Here is an 18,438-nt window from a genome sequence, read left to right on the forward strand (position 1 = left end):
CATTCGTTTGCGACATATTCACGTCACTTCGTTCAAAATCGATCCAATGCTACACAACTAATATAATACAAGCCCACGAAAAAGTCGATGCATTAAGCCCATTTACTGTACTACTACGCGTGGGAGTTAATCATAATCGATAAACTTGTTTGTTCCATCACATAAGTAAATTCCCTGGTGTTACAACACTTTTAACTGGATACTGGATAATGAGCGCATTTGTTCCTACTGCTGAAAATTTGGCTTTTTAGTTTGGAGCTAGTTTCATCTTACATCCAGGTAGCTACTAACGACCTTATTATTAGGGCCCGAATTTTTGTGCTAAACAACTGCAAAATATTTTTGTGCTAAAAATGAAAAAAATATTTTTGCTAAAAATTAAAAAAAAAAAATATATTTAACAAAAAATAACAAGGAAAAGTATGCGAAAACGCCCAACATAACAAATAAATACTGGTGCTCACCAATAGCTCCTATTCACATCAGATGTCGAAATTCCAAAAGCAGTGGATAACTGTCTTTTCCAAATTGTTCATCGTAAAGCCATGCTTATTGTCACAAAATAATGGCTTATAATGAGAAAAGGAACGTTCTACATCACACGATGTTAATCTAGCGCATTTAAGAAGGGGCATATCACGGATATAAATAACAACTTTCACTTGTGTTTTAGCCTTCCAATACTTCAAATATTATACATAAGGCTTTATAGCCAATGTTTTTCTCAAACAAATCCTTAAACTCTTTTTCTTACGACTTCAGCTTTCGAAGCAGAAAGAGCATTCAGAGCATTCTTTCAACGCACTCAACTTCCTTACCCGAAGTACTCAATAAATCTCCCATAGTTTCTAGTTTCTTTATAGTGAGAGCCAACAAACCGAAATTGGGAGATATGAAAGCCAAGTCACATTTCAAGCTACTGTCACTTACTAAAAGGATGAACCATCGTCTGGGTTTAGTTTCGTTACTACAGATACAAATGCTTCAAAATGATACGCATAATATAGTACTGTATTAAGCCAGATATCCCACCGCGTAATTATGGGTGTTGGAGGAAGTGACAGATCGGGATTTGTTTCTTTGAAAAGCTCAATTCTAGTTTGCGTTTTTATGAAAATGTTTTCCCGTTTGATACTAACTTGACCACTCTAAAATAAAGGGTTCGGATTTTTTTCACATAATCGATGTAGGGTGCGTACGACACATGTCACGTGAATCATGTTAAGATAGCATATGGCAAGAGCTTTACCAGCTTTTCTCATATAAGAAGCATGTCAGAAAAAGCAAAATTGTTGTATTTCACACCATTCGGCCACAAAATGTGCAAAGATTCATCGAACAGTCTGACAATTGTCACGTGATTTGTAACTGGAAGTTCTTGAAAGGATAGCAGTGCTGTACCCACGATTACTTCCCCTTCACCTACGGGAGTTTTGGCATCAAAAGTACAAAGCGCTCCTTTAGAAGCTCTTTGTTTGGCACAAGTTACCCCAGGGTGCGAAATCATTTGAAAATGGTAGGGGGAAGAAGTTCAGTTATCCACACTAATGCTTCGTGGAGCCTCCAAAAAAATTGAAATATTAATTATTATTATTACTACTACTACTACTACTACTACTACTACTACTACTACTACTACTACTACTAATAATAATAATAATAATAATAATAATAATAATAATAAATGTTCACACTAGTCGTCATTGTTATTTAAAAATACTTTAAAGTTATTTATTCATTTAATCAAAATTGGTAACTTATCTACTGCATTTAATATACACTTCGGTGCGTATGGTCCAGGGTTAGACTCTCTTGGGAACATAGTACCCTTGTGTTTACCATCATATTGAAGACTGCACTCACGAAAATAGCGGTAGAGATCTATAAGTCAGAAATAATAGTTCCTGAGAACCGATGCCCTAACCAAGCATTAGAACTACTAACTTGAAGCGAGATCCCCATGAGCTCCAGAGTCAGAATAGTTTTTATTATTTATGAAATTCTCGTTTCTTCGCTAAGTACGTAGTGTTCCAGTTTGGTCGTTCAGATATCCGGTCACCTTTGTAAGTCTAAATAATACTATGTATCTATATTGTATTATTAGCAAGAATATATTATTATAAATAACAGATATGATTTCAATACAAATGCTTGATAGACAACAAAAAGCGTGTTGCTTCAGTGGTAGAGCGCTCACCTCAGGTGCGTGGGATCACTGGCTGGATCCTAGCTTGCGCCAAATTCTGCTTGTGGTATACAAACAATTGTGTGGGGGGTTTCGCTTCCTTCCAGTATCCTTATCCGCCATTATAATTAATTTCATCATGACACTCTTCATTAGCTTTGGTGAATATTCGTAGGGCGTTAAACTTTAGAAAATAAAAGCACAAACACTATAATACGATTGATTTGCTTATTTAAGTTTAATGACCCTTTTCAGCAGCGAGGCTATGAGATGTGGACTTACAGTTTAAGGTAGAATCCGAACCACGGTAATCGTTCAAATTTTTGTAAGGCGCTCCCACCGGGAACTGAACCCAGGACCTCGTGCACCGAAGATGGTGCACGCGTGCTAGCGACTAGACCACCGAAGAGAGCCACAATAATACGAGTATTGAATGATTGTGTTACTATATTTATAGACCTAAAATATATTTAACGTCAGGGTTGATATGTTTAAAACAAAATGTTTAAAACAAGTGTTTAAAACGAGGGCTGTTGTTTTATTCAGTTTGTTTTAAACGTTTTAAACAAATTGTTTTAAACGTGTTTTTTTTTTCGATGCTGGTTGGACATGTTTAAAACAACTAAAATATCAGATTGAAGAAGCTAATTTAATTTTCTAACAAACAACCCATCCTCCGCAGGGTTTGTGCATGGAGTAAATTACAAGCAGAGTTATATTCTTATTATAACAGCAATTACTGAACGAAATTCTGCACATCAGTGTGCTTATAACTAAACCAACAGAAGTTCAAGTGAAGTATTTGAACATTTCATGAGATATACACCATTGAAAAGCTTATAGACCACAAATTCCAACGAGATAATATGCGTGAAATTCCCGCCGTATTCATAGAAAAAGAACAGACATAAAATATCATTAAAAATATGAAAATATTGACTTTGCGGGGCCCTGGCAACCCTTGCAGTTACCTGCGCTGACAAAATGATGCTAATGTGTAGGCCACATACTTGTGACAATAATATAAGAAATGGTAGCCATTGCTGTCATTACGTAATGAATTCGTTTTATGTAGGAAATATTTTTTAAAAAAATATGTGCAGAAAAACATTCATTGAATTAGACATTCTCTCCCCTCCCCCACTATAGTACCACGTCTATATGCAAATCATTTATGCTGCACACATCATATATACGAACAAGAATTATGCTTCTAGACCACTTCAGTGAAATATATCTTGTGTTATACGGGACCGTCCCGAAAATAAATGTAAATTAACCAAATTTGACCCCCTCTTCCTCTATAAACAACAAGTACACATACAGGTTACTATCATGTAGGGGACTACTTCATTGCTTCACATACCAATTTTTATGGATGTACTACACAGAGGGGAGGAATACCCGCCAAAACCTGATGAAAAAAAATTGATGAAAAAAAAAATACTTCATCCTCCCTCTCTCGGCCGTACATACGTACACCGTATATACATAAAATGCAAGTGACGGAAAGCTTTATCTCTCAAAAATACTTTGGTACCAAATCACCTTTCTAGCTTAATTAAGGACTGAGCTATTGATGTTTGTTGTAAAAATAAATGTAATTTACGTCAAAAAACTGAAACTCCAAAAATTGGCTAACTTTGTCCCCTCCCTGCTCCCCATAATAAGCAAGTAGTACAAATCAGGGTTGGCAAAAACCATGGTTTTTATTGAAAAAACAAAAAACCGTTTTTTTGGTTTAAACCAGGTTCTTTTGGTTTAAATAATTTGCTCTATATATTCATATTATATATGGACAGAAATAAGTTTGTTTCGCCTTGATGTTATTATGCAACTACCGGGTTTATGCTGGAAGGGATCACATAAGCTTAAAACGGAATCCAAACCGCTTCTCGACTTACATCCGAGAGAAACTGTCCTCCATTTGAACTCGGAACCAGGACTAATTGGCCACAAATGCGATACGTCTGCCGACTCACTCACGAAGGAATCCTGATAAAAATACGTTGTACTGATCTTTACATGCTTCTTAATATATCTGTCAAGAGTCATTTCAGAAGGACAAAAAGATAAACAGTTGCACAAGTGAAACCATTATACAGAATTACATATGGACAATTTCAAAGTACTACGGAGTACAGAAGAACTAATTTAGTTCGAGTTAGTTAACAGCAACTTTTATTAATACAAATTAAAGAAATACAACGACTTAATTTGCATATTAGTAAGAAAAGTGAATAAAGATACGAATTATTTGAGTCCACTTTGGCTCAGACTCATTTATACATAAATAAATACCAAAGAGACTTCTCATTTCACTAAATGTCTCTCGTGGGGTCTGACCCCCCCTCCCCCCACACAAAAAGTACGGCATTTCGATGTATTTTATCAATAGTAAACATTGAAACGAAACAATATTTAGAATTTTTCTTTGATTGCAATTAAATAAAAACAATAATAACAACTACAAAAAAATCACAAAACAAACATTTATAAACTTTATATATATATACAAGTTGCTTATGCAGTATAATCTTTTTGAGTAATGAATGGGGAATTTAGGTCTGAATATAATAGGAGTAATATACGGGAGTGAAACGTGATAACCCACAAACGTGTGTTCATCAAGATTTTACAACCACTTACACTTTTAGGAACATTTTTCGTTTTTTGGTTTAAACCAGCCAACCCTGGTACAAATACACGATATTACCATGTAGTAACCTACTTCATTGCTTCATGTAACAATTTTTATGAATCTATCCCCCAAGAGGGAGAACGGCCCCCCAAAAACTGTTGAAAACAAAACAAAAAAAACACGATATTTACCCTCCTCCCACATACATAAAATGCACACCAGGCAAGTTGCATCTTTGAGGAATAAATTAGTACCAAAACCATCTTCCAGCCTTAATTTGAGGTTTAAGACTGAGCCATTGAGGTTTAAAGCCCTGACACAGCAGTTGCGTCAATGGGAGTTTAAAGATGAAGAATGCAGACGACCAGTAGAACGTAACACAAAGAAACTAAACTACATATTCTGTGAACGGAGATCGGGAAAATCCCGATTTTTTCTCCGGAATTGAACATTTGGGCGGATCGAGATTAGGGAAGTTCCCGAAATTTGATCTAGCGGTTGAATATAGATGGCAAGCAGTACCTAAGAGTGTAAAAATGTAATATATATTCTTATGTAGATTATTGTTTTAAACAAAATAAACGTTTTAAACATGTTTTTTTTCTTGTTTAAAACAAAGTACTTTGTTTTAAACGTTGAAAACGTTTTAAACAAAAAAAACATGTTTTAAACATAAAAAACGTTTTTTATGATTTTTTTAAAAAAACATGTTTTTTTTCAACCCTGGTTAACGTATCTTACCTTAGAGAAAAATTTTAAGATTATACTTCACTTTCTTTCCGTGTGTAACGAGAATTGAACATGTGATGGCCAGAAAAACCCACGTATGAGCAGCAGTAACAGCATCCCATAATTTTAAAGGAAACCCACTGAATTTAATTATCATTAAAGATTGCAAGGTACTCGCCAACATACGGTTTCTTTCGGAACTTTTAATATGAACAACACTGAATCCACGTTCACAGGCAACAGTTAATAATGACAGAACGAACTTCCCGCGTTAAGGCTTTAAGAACTTGAAAATCATTTACCGACTTAGAACTAATTTGTACTCTCTCCATTCTGACACTGTAGAACCCCCGCTTGGTCTAGTGGCTAGTACGCTTGACTTCGGTTAGCGTGGTCCCTGGTTCGATTCCCGGTGGGGTACAGTTGAACGACCAAAGTGGTTCGGATTCCATTATAATCAGTAGGTCCACGTCTCACTTAGCCTAGCAGGCATATCCGTGGGACGTTAAACTAAATCAAACCAAATCATTCTGACACTGCAGTATCAAGATTCAATCCAAATAATTGAGCTGCTTTATATACGTCTACGTTACTGTATAAACCATTCATGCTATTACGATCTTTATTTTCAAACACTGAAAAGCACTTTACCACATCATTAGAAGGAAACCTTCTTTCTACTTCGTTTACTAAACCCTGGATTACCTGCCCCCTTATTTGATCAAACTCACTATCATCACTCCCTGTATCAGATGCTTGTCTGCAGTGCACTAAATACTTATCTTTACAAAAACTTTGGTAGACATCATATTTCATACGCATTTCTCTCAGAGCTTGGATTGTAGATTCAATTTTTTCTCTATTTCATTGTACGAAACTGCTTCCTTTTGCACCATTTTACTAATATTAAACACAATGGACGCAATATTCAGAAGAAAACCGAGCAATAGAATGTTCTTTTTCCCCGACTGTCTCTGTTGAAATGGTCAGTATTTTCATACTCCGAAAGTAGAAATTGCATTATACAAGAAAAATATGTAAAGACTGCCAATAATGCATCCTTCTCATTTGAAATCCAACGTATGTGAAACAATCTTTTGATTTTCTGCAGTCCTGCAGCATCTGTGACTGTCGCGATACTTTTAAGTTTTGCAACTGTAGATAATTTACTGAACACTTTGTAAAGTTCGTCTAATAAACATTCAAAGTTGTGAACAGCATTCACAACACCAAAAACTCTTTCAGAAACAAAATCCATTCGATGTACCATGCAGTGTACGTTAGTTAGGCACGGGTTGACATTTCTTCTAATTTGAGCAGCAACACCTCCGTTTCTCCCAGTAAACACTGCATCCCCGTCCGTACCAACAAGTTTTTCTTTAAGGTTAAAAATATCTATGCCATTTTCGGAAAATGCTTGAATAATTTTCTCTTCAAGGGATTTTGCATCGGCATTTTCTACATGCACTAATTTATAAAAACGACGACACGGTTTATTTTCTTCGTCCAAATATGTTACATATAACAGCAAGTGCTTATCCGCAAACCTATTTGTAGATTCGTCAACTGAAATGGAAAAACAATCTGTTTGAGAAATTTTACCAATTTTGCATGCAACTGGTACGCTAGAGAATAAAGATCTTCATCTCGTCAACAACCGAACAACCAAAAAAGTTAAACACCTGATCCTTTTACAAATAAACAACGTTTTTTTAAAACAGGCATGCATTTAAAATTGTTTGTCTGAAAATTTACATTATAGACCTACTTACATTTTCCTATTAAGGTATCCCCCTTACAGATTTTGGTGAGGGGGAAACGCAAGTGTAAAATTTTTGGTGGGGGGAAATCCCTCCCTCCCCGGGATTTCGCACCCTGGTTACCCCAGCGCTGATGGGCAGATTTTATGACGACACTGTTTCTACAGGTGGGAATTGCTTGTAAATACGATGGATAGATTTATGTAGCCTTTTCTTTTCCCTATGTTAATTTCTTTCGAGCAAAACAAAACAAAAAAAAAAATGTGGAATTTAGAATAAAATGACGGAAAATTATTAAAAATATGTATTTATAACAAAAATGTCTAAAATATTTATTTACATAACTTTTTATAAAAAAATACCTATTTTTATGTTAAATAAAATTATAATTTATACTTGCAGACTCTTAATTCAGATAATAAACTTTGTTTTGGGCATGTACGTGTTTGGAAAATATATGTTTTTACATAAAAATCCGGGCCTTACTCATTATCCTGGTCCTACACTGTAAAATGTGTGTTTCATTAGGAATTTAACTCCGAACAATTACCCATTCAAGCACACAGAGAAATAGAGTGCAATACAAAAATGCTGTTCTAATACAGGGTGGGCCACTTATCTTAAGAAAAAAAGGAAAAAATTCTGTACGATGCAAATATCGATAGGGCAACAATATCCGAAATGCTCCACAATCCTTATACTTTTCTTAAACGCCACTATTATTAAACGTTAGATTATTACATATTTCAACATCTATTTTGTAAGGTTTCATAACCTCACGCACAGCAACGACATATTTTTTACTACGAACCCGTGTTTTTACGTTTGTAACACAAACAGCAGCAGGCGACAGGACACCCCCAGGAAGACACGAAGAGGATCCGGAAAAACCACGAAGGGCTACCACTTCTCATGGGTCCTCCCTCCAAGATGTCTATAAAAGAATACGACGAGACGCGGAAACTATCAGTTTATCACTGATCACTCATCTATTAAGAGTCTTCATCCCGGCGAAATTAAAATACCGCTAATTTCACAGTAATTATGTGGTATCTTCAAATAGATAAAAGATAATTGAAATATGGAACACGAGCGCCCTAGACAATATTATTTTGCATGAGGTACCGTTACCACAAGTCATCTAGTGGCTTTCCGTTTTCAGCCGTTTAGAAACGCGAAAATAAATGCCGATTTTCAAAATGGCTCGAAATCGAAAGCAGATAAGTAAGTCGTGATAACGGTTTCTCATGTAAAATAATATTGTCTAAGGCGCTCTTGTTCCACATTTCGATTATCTTTTATCTATTTGAAGATATCACACAATTTCTGTAAAATTAGCGGTATTTTAATTTCGCTGGGATGAAGACTCTTAACAGCTTCTCCTGAGGCCGCCATGGGCTACGGAACATCCTTAGTACGATATATCTCTAAATACCGTTGTACCGTAGTACAATACCGCTGTAAATTTACCTTCATTCCGAGGCCACTTTGTGTGCCGAGGAAATGTGTTATATACTTCAAACATTTAGAGATTTACAGGAACTTTGTAAAAACTTTTAGAAGACTATTTTTATAATAAAAAGGTAACGGGTTTATATCCCAAGTCCGTTACTTAAGACTCTATCAAACAAAACACTGCAATATGTTACACGAAAACTTATAACAACAAATTTTTGAACGCCCTAACAACAGTAGTGACGCAAGTGAGACGGACGGGGCAACGTTTATCTAAGGTAATTTAATCGTCAGTAATTGTGATACGAGGTATTTTTGAGTAAATAAGAGTAAAGCCTGGGAAACAATGCACTGAAAATTATACTTTTTCGAAAGTTTTATTTTTTTCCCGAAAAAGTGCGTACAGAAATATCTCAAACCAAACGAATAGGTAGAAAACCCATTGGTACCTTGTAGGACAGGGTTGGCAAAAACCATGCTTTTTATTGATTTTTTTTAAACTAGGTTTTTTTGGTTTAAATAATTTACTCTATGTATTCATATCATATGGAAAGAAATAAGTTTATTTCGCCTTGGTGTTGTTATGCAACAACCGAGTTATGCTGGAAGGGGTCACATAAGCTTAAAACGGAATCCAAACGGCTTCTCGACTTACATCCGAGAGAAACTGTCCTCCATTTGAACTCGGAACCAGAACTAATTGGCCACAAATGCGATACGTTTGCCGACTCACTCACGAAGGACTCCTGATAAAAATACGTTGTACTGATCTTTACTTAGGCCTACTTGTTAATATAATTGTCAAGTCATTTCAGAAGAACAAAAAGATAAACAGTTGCAGAAGTGAAACCATTATACAGAATTACATATAGACAATCTCAAAATATTGCAGAGTACAGAAGAACTAATTTAGTCCAAGTTAGTTAACAACGACTTTTATTAGTCAAAGTTAAAAAAAATACGACGTAATTTGCATATCAGTAAGAAAAGTGAATAAAGATATGAATTAACTTGAGTCTACTTTGGCTCAGACACATTTATACATAAAAAGATATCCAAGATACTTCTCATTTCACTAAATGCCTCTCGTAGGGTTTGTGTGACCTTCCCCCACACACAAAGTACGGCATTTCAATGTATTTTATCAATAGTAAACATTATTGAAACGAAACAATATTTAGAAATTTTCTTTGACTGCAATTACATAAAAATAATAATAAAGTATTAAAAAAATCACAAAACAAACATTCATAAACTTATAAAAAAACCTTGCTTTTGTACTATAATCTTTTTGAGTAATGAATGGGGAATTTAGGTCTGAATATAATACGAACAATATACGGAAGTGACACGTGATAATCCACAAATATGTGTTCATCAAGATTTTACAAACCCACACACATTTACGAACATTTTTCGTTTTTTGGTTCAAACCATTAAAAAAAAAAAAAAAAAAAAAAAAAAAAGCAGCAGCTGGTTTAAACCACTTTGGTTTAAATCAGCCAATCCTGTTGTAGAGTATGTCAATGTCCTCGTTCCGATATTTGCATTTGCAAAATTTTAATGCCTATTATCCATTCGTTTAAATGTTAGAAGGGCGTTTCAAGATAAATGGTTCATCCCAGGGCCGGATTAAAGGGGGGCTTAGGGGGCCTCTACTCTTATCAAAATCTCAACTAGCTACCTAAAAAGAATCATAAAGATACAATCATCATCATCATCATAAAATAAAATATAACTAAAAATATGAAACATGTTCCCACAACTTTCCTTCTGAACTTTCAGAAATGTATTAGGCGAAGTCAACAGGGGCCACGTATTTTTTCTAGCCCCGGGCCTCCAGATGGGTTAATCCGGTCCTGGTTCATCCGTATATAAATAATTTTATCACGCACACAAATCTACAGCTTTGGCTCGATATATTTCTAGGTAACTACAAGAAATAGACCATAGGCTATTTAGAATTTTTATATATTTAAGAGATTAGGATATTTAGAAGTTTTATACGTTTAAGAGACCATAGGCTATTTAGAACTTTTGTAGGCCGTATGTTTCTCTTAAACTTACAAGGGTTCAACTTCGCCCTCAAATCTAGGCAAACTTTATTTAACTGATTTCCCGAGATCATCAAACAATGATGAAATTTTGCAGAGCGGTTTAAGTCCGGTAACAATACAATATTTCATTGTTACTTTTATATAGTTCTATATGCTTTTTCAAGTTACATGATCTCTTGATCTAAAAGATCAAAAGCATTTTCGTATGCAACCAGTTTCACTCTTTAGTAAAGCGGGGTTATCTACTATACAGGGGTTAACTTTCACAAGTACCAATAAAATTTCACATTTTCACTTTGTCGTAACACAATTGAAAGGAAATTAAATATTTTTTAAAACTACTTTTTAAATAAAAATCGTACTACAAAGTAAAAAAAATGTTTTCAAGAAAATTACTTTAAAAAAATTCTATTTATGTATGACTGAAGAAAAGCATGAGGAGTGCTCCCATATATAATCAATTTATAATTTTTTCAGTTCTCAAGTAAATCAAAAGTGATTGCATTTGTGAGCGCTCCCCACACTTTTCTATTTAGTCATGCATAAATAGATTTTTTAAAAGTAGTATTGAAAACAGAACTATTTTTACTTTTGGTGCAATTTCTTCTATTGTTTATTATACAAAGCATTTTTTATTTTTTTTTCTTAATTTTTAGATTATCTTAAGAGGGAACTCTTTTTTTTATATTTTAGTACTATTTCTTTTATTATTTTTTAAACGAAGCATGTTTATTATTATTTTTTTAATTTTCCTAAATTCTACGCGTATCTTAAGAGGAAAGATTGTGATTCAAAACACACAAAGTTATCTCAAGTTATTTGATGTTACACAACCCAAACGGCCGTACAGTGTTCAAGGTCGCACACTGTTTAGCTTGTACGAAGAATGTGCACTTCTATTAGTTATAAATAAAAGAAAATTTTAAAAAACTTCCAGAATAATAATGCACATTCGCTTTAAAATCAGACGAAATTGTATTTATTAAACTTTAGACGCCCCTCCCCTGGGGATTTTAATAAAATCGTAGACTCTCACATTGGGGCTCTGGTGGTCTCCCTAATTATCACAGTCATGATCCATACACCATTAGAATGCTTATAGACCAGTGCTGTCCAAATGGCGGCCTGCCAAACCATTTTCTGCGGCCCACAAAGCTCTCAGGATTTATGATTGTTATTACTCACACTACTTTCATTTATGTTTATTCATTCCTTTAATGTTTCCACTCTTCTTTCGAAATAAAGAATCCATTTAGCGCTTCTGTACAACAAAAAAGCGCGGGCATCCACGGCAAAGCGTTTCCTTAACTTTTAAGAGTTTGGTCGGAAAAGAGTGTCAATGTTTGGTGATACTTATTTGTGTGAAAGTGCATTTACCACCATGAAAATTGTAAAGAATCGCTTCAGAAGCTACCTTGGAGATTCTTCTCTTTTACATCTGCGCCTCGCAACAACAGGAATGGATGTAGATATGCCACCCTTGTAAGCGCTGCTATTGACCATTATCTGTCACATGGAATAGGTATATAATATTTCAAATACATTTTTTACATTTTTCTTTTGTAGTATAATAATAATAATATTATTATATTATATTATATTATATATTATTATTATTATTATTATTATTATTATTATAGGCTGCGGCCCTCTACTTTACTAGTAAAGACACTTATGGCCCTCAGGCTCATTATAATTGGACAGCACTGTTATAGACCACAGATTCCAAGAGGTGTAATTCCCCCATATTCGTGAAAAAAGAAACAAAAAAACATTAAAAATATGGAAATGTGGTGAAGTGACTGGCCTATACATTAGCAATCATTCATAATTGTCCACAAATACGAATAAAATCAATTATGAATGATTACATTCCTCTCTGACGGTTTAGTAACAGGGCACTATAAGCTTACTGGCTAATGCCACACGCCAATTCGGGTGATGCGGACTATAGCGATGTTATGACTGCTCGCTCGACTTCTGCCAGAACATCGAAATTTTCAGAACGAACGTGAACTGAACTAACTTTTGGCTATTGCTTTTGATAACGTGTCTTGCCTACAGAGAGCACTTTTTTTTTCACGGGTACGCACAGTATTTGCGCATTTATGGAAATAAAACTAATATGTAGCGCCGTTTACAATAAAGTTTACTCATCTCCACGGCACAATACCTTAGTCCTGAGTTTCTTAACCTGTGGTACGCGTGCTATTGCTGGGTGGTACGCACAACTTCTGTTAAACTCTGGGAAAATATTGTCTTACTTGAGACAAAAAATATGAATTATGTCCGAGCAGAAGTTCCAACCTAGCAACTTTCCGATATCTCTTTCATCAATACATTGTCCTTAGATTTTTTTTTTTTTTTTTTTTATCATCAAGTCCCATCTCCTTCTAGGCCTACACCCGTTGCCCAATTTCTTCCACAACCTAATTAGTTCCACATATTGAACAGTAATTTGTGCCTACCAAATTTGAAGACAGTTCATGCGATTTTGAGTTATCGTGGATGAAATAATCAAGGACATACAGACATATTTATGCGTATAGATATAAGAATATACTAAAATAATACAGTAGTTCCGTGTGAACGTATAGAAAAGAACTGTAGTAGCGAGACAATCATGGGAAGCAGGCGATAAGCGTTTTATTAACAACAAAGCAAGTCGCTGTCTTCGAGTCTCTTTGCTCATTTTACTCGTATGTAAACATAGAAACTATTAACAGGGTGTCGATGTGTATCACTAAGAGTATCAATTCTGTTTATTCTCAGCCAGTAAACCCTCCAGATAAAAGGCCAAATGACAATAATGACACAAAGCATTGTTTTGTAGATTTCAGTAACACCCAATCGGTTTTCCTTTTTTGTTTTTAAAGGTTGTTGTTTAAGTATGCGTTCTTCACTTTATACCTATGTAACGCAAGATTTCTCTCTCTATTTGTACAGCCACTGTTGTTATTGTAGCAAACCTTTCATGAAAGACATGCCTAAACAATAGGTCAAGACCTAATGAGAAAAAGATACTTTTGTAGAAGCCAGTTTTGTACTTGAGTATGTGTGGATAAGACTACATGCAGAAAGAGTTTATCCTGTGTTAAGCAGTGAAGTGTCGTGAAGAAAATAACGTAGCTGTGTCTTGGGAAGTTATTATTTTACTTGTGAATTTGTCAGACGATAGAAACCAGAACATGGATAAATGGTTAATCTGTGGCCCGTCAAAAAGATCGAAGGAAGAAATTAACACAAGCGGGGATGACAAGCCTTCTTCACCAGAAGAGAGCACTTCCAGCTCCGAACAACCACTGGAGGACACCATGCAAGACAACAAAAGCGTCGTACAGAGCAGCGTAAGTACAATATCAGTTACTTATACGGTTTCACATATATTGGAGAAGAAACTACCCCTATTCCTCAATGTGTAATCTGTTTGCGAAACGCTATCAAATCGGTCAATGAAGCCATCCCTTTTCAAACGCCACTTTGAAACAAAGCATGCGGATTTGAAATACAAACCTGTGGAATGTTTTGAGAGAAAACTGTCCGATTTGTTAGCAAGGAAAAAACAAATATCCTCGTTTTCAGGAATTAACTTAAAGGCTTTGGAGGCATCTTATGAGGTCGGTTTAAGAATAGCTACAGCAGGCAAACCTCACACGATCGGAGAATCATTAATATTACCATCAGCTACAGATATGGTTAGGACAATGTTGGGGGATAAAGCAGCAAAACAATTTGAAATGATTCAACTTTCCAATGATACTGTATCACGAAGAATTTCAGATTTCTCTTTAAATGTTAAGGAACAGTTAGTTGACAAAATTCGGGCTAGTAAATATTTCTTTATTCAATTGGATGAAACTACTGACATCACCATTATGGCTCATCATCTTACGTATGTAAGGTTTATAGATAAGGGGACAGCGAAGGAAGAATTCTTGTTTTGTGAACTATTACCTTCTCGAACAACCTCAAATTAGACCAATTCATGAAAATGAATAACAGACTGGAAAAAGTGTGTTGGTGTTTGTTCCGATGGAGGATCTTCAATGACTAGGAAACGCAGTGATGTTGTTGCGAAAATTAAAGTAGCTCCAAATGTAAAATTTGTGCATTGTAGTATCCATTGTGAGGCTTTAGCCACAAGAAATATGCCTGAGCCTCCGAAAACAGTTTTAATTTAAAGTGTTAAAATTGTCAACTTTGTTAAAGCCAGAGCTTTGAATTCAAGACTGTTTTCCGTTTTGTGCAATGAAATGGGTGCTGAGCATGATTCACTTTTACTTTATACTGAAGTCCGATGGTTGTCGAGGGGAAATGTATTGAATCGCCTTTTTAAAAAAAAAAAACTTCGCTTCATGATTCAAGAAATTAACACCAGCAACACAAGTTCCTTCCCAGTGTTGGATGCTTTCTTAACTGAGAATGAAATTGTTCTCCCTACTGAACTCGCAGTTAATGTAAAGGATCATCTGTAGCTTAATCACAGATTTCAAAGTATATTTCCCTGAAAATCTTGCTTCAGAATTTTGGATTAGGGACCCGTTTTCCATTGAAGACACTTTACCAGAAACGCTAACTTCTTCTAAGATGAGTTAATCGAGATTTCATGTGACGAAAGTCTCAAATGGATTTAACAAATTTCTGGTTGGAAAGGACAAATTAATATCCAATGATTTCCGTCACTGTAAAATTTCTATCGGTGTTTTCTACTACTTACCTTTGTGAGTGTTGGTTTTCTTCTCTCGTGTATATCAAAAACAAGTACAGGAATAAGTTAAAGTTGAACCGGATTTAAGACTAAAATTAAGTCAGTTGAAACCAGACATTAAGAAGCTATGTTTGGCTTCGCTAACGATTATCCTGTCTGCAAGATTATTTAAAAACCGAAGTACCATAATCCAAAATGTGTGTGTTCACTTAACGTTATTTTAATTTTTGTAGTGTTTGCTTCTATACCTTTGTGAATGTGGATGTTTCTCTCGTGTATATCAAAAGCAAGTACAGAAATAAGATAAATATTGAACACGATATAAGACTAAAGTTTAAACCAGGCATTAAGAAGCTGTGTTTAGTTACAAGAACAATCTTCACTTGAAATAAATTAAATGAATTCTGTTTCTGTTTATATTAATTGGTTATCCTAAATAAGTTTATTTCATAACTAATTAAAATAATAGTCGATTTTTTCAATGTTCTTCAATATATGTCTGGTGGTACGTCAACGAAAAAGGTTGAGAACCCCTGCCTTAGTCTGATTATAATTGCAACACTTCACACCTACTAGCTTAATCATCCGTCAAATGACGTTAGGCCTGACTCGCTGCGACTAATATACCCTGAGACTTGGGTTACTAAAGCAAAGGGCTCAATATTTTTAGAAAACTTGATATTACGAGGGTAGATCAATAAGTAACACACAACAAATTCTTCACGCGGTATCATATTCATCTGGGGGGTAAAAACTGAAAGCGACGTACGTTGAAGATCGCACTGTGGTTGTAGTGTTTCAATCAAGAATATCTCTAGCAGGAGAACCATGAATTACTGCACAAACATGGCACGTGTGTTAAACCTGAATGAAATCCACAGGGAAATGGTATTGTAAATATACGGAAGACTGTACGGACTGTGCAAATTCTTTTAATAGGGCCGTATGATCGTACATCCCTATGCTGCTACTTTTGTTCGTGAAAAATTCGAGAAGTCTGGATGGGAAGTACTCGAATACGCGCCATTCTGTCCTTACCTGGCACCTTCCGACTATCAACTGTTTGGTCCGGTGAAGAAATTCTTGTCTGTCCACCGTTTCTGCTCCAATGACCTAGTTAAATTGGTTGTGTGCAAATGGGTATTCTCCCGAAAGACGGACGTCTATGAACATCAAACTTGTGCCATGATGTGTGTCTTGAGAGGCATGTGGAGTAATGTCTTGAGAGGAAGTAATTTTAATATAAGCCTTTACTTTCTACACATTCTTAGTGTGTTACCTATTACACTTTTTTCTACATAAATTGTTGTGCGTTCACCTATTGACCCGTCCTTTTAGACAGGCACTTGCAATTCCAGGCCTAGCGAAGAGCTTTAACGAGAAACTATGATATACTGTGATTAATGCGCATATGCAAACGTATACTTTAAAGATTAGTGTATATTCTAAGTTTTTTCGCACATATAAGGCGTTACATATCATCCTGACTCAAAGTTAGTGTGAATCGGATATCCATTAAGAATACATTTTTCCTGTTCTGAGGGAATATCGACAATTGCTGGAACAATTAAGTGTCTGGAAACTAAAGGTCCATCCCGTCAAGTCACTCGAACTTAGGAAAACAACTTTAAATTCTTTCTACAGACGAAACTGGAAAACAGACTAAAGTTGGAAAAGATGCTTAATTCAAATCCAAGAGTGTGGTAGAGGGCTTGCCAGTAATGCGTGGGGTTCCTGGTTCGATCCCCGCCCAAGTAAGTCTGGTGGTCAACATCGTGTCTGTGGTACTCATACATTCTCCTTCCACTGATTCTTCCATCAACATTCACTTGCCTTAAGATTAGTGTAAAGGGCAAGTTTTGCCGATAGATGTCGCTACAGTCTTCGTCTCTCTCCCATGTATTTTTTACCTTTCACGAAAATTTATAATTTCTCTTATAAATTTCAACCTAGAGACTTCAAATTTTTGGAGAAGGAACTTCATAACCTATTAAAGAGAACAATTCGTGCCGATTTTTTTTTTCATTTAGAATTTTCTTCACTGTTGAAACAGTTCCATTGTTAAACGTTTGGGTATCCATTTCAACAATGAAGAAAATTCAAAAAAAAAAAAAAAAACGGCACGGATTGTTCTCTTTAATAGGTTATGAAGTTCCTTTTCTAAAAATTTGAAGTCTCTAGTTTGAAATTTGTAAAAGAAATTGTAAATTTTCGTGAAAGGTAAAAAATACACGGGAGAGATACGAAGACTGTAGTGCCATCTATCGGCAAAACTTGTCCCTTTAAACCAACCTTAATCATCCGTCTCCCTTCGGCTAAAGGGCATAGACGTGGGACGTTGAACTAAAAGATTTTTTTTTTTTTTTTTTGCAAATCCAGGAGTGGGAAGATAGAAAAAATGAAATCTTTCAGTTTTACGTCCCACGTTTATGCCGGTTAGGCTAAAGGAGACGGTGATGATGAGTAATGAATGAAAATGGTGGAATGAAGAAAGTGGGAGGAAACGGGAGAACCCCGAGAAAACCCACGCACACGGTGTTTGTCCACCACAAAGTTCACTTGGCGGGGGCTGGGATCGAACCCGGGACCCCAAGCACCAGAGGTGAACGCTCTACCACTGAGCCACCGCGGCCCCAGTGGGAAGATAGAGTCAATCAATCAGTACATATGTAGAATAAGTAAATCTTCGCAGATAAATGATCCGAACTTTATATGCTATTGTATAAATACTGTCCAATCACATCAGTTGATGTTTAAATGTCATTTCCGGCCTACAAATTTATTTTAATAGACAACAGACGAAGTGACATCAGGAAATCTTGAGAAACTCTTAGTAGTGTACTAAAATTCATTCTGCACACAATAAACACCCAAGTAAATCTGGAAATTAATAAGGTGTTTCT

General features: G+C 35.4%; 1 protein-coding gene and 1 pseudogene across 3 annotated transcripts in view; one reads left to right on the plus strand and one right to left on the minus strand.

Annotated features, from left to right (window-relative positions):
* The window catches only part of LOC145683994 (nucleolar transcription factor 1-A-like), a 107,402-nt gene that overhangs the window by 64,166 nt on the left and 24,798 nt on the right, over positions 1-18,438 (minus strand). The window lies entirely within an intron of this gene.
* Positions 14,280-14,804, plus strand: LOC145683099 (SCAN domain-containing protein 3 pseudogene; annotated as a pseudogene).

The sequence above is a fragment of the Thermobia domestica genome, chromosome 4, assembly GCF_964235325.1.
Source record: "Thermobia domestica chromosome 4, izTheDome1.hap1.1, whole genome shotgun sequence".
In the NCBI taxonomy this organism is placed as follows: domain Eukaryota; kingdom Metazoa; phylum Arthropoda; class Insecta; order Zygentoma; family Lepismatidae; genus Thermobia; species Thermobia domestica.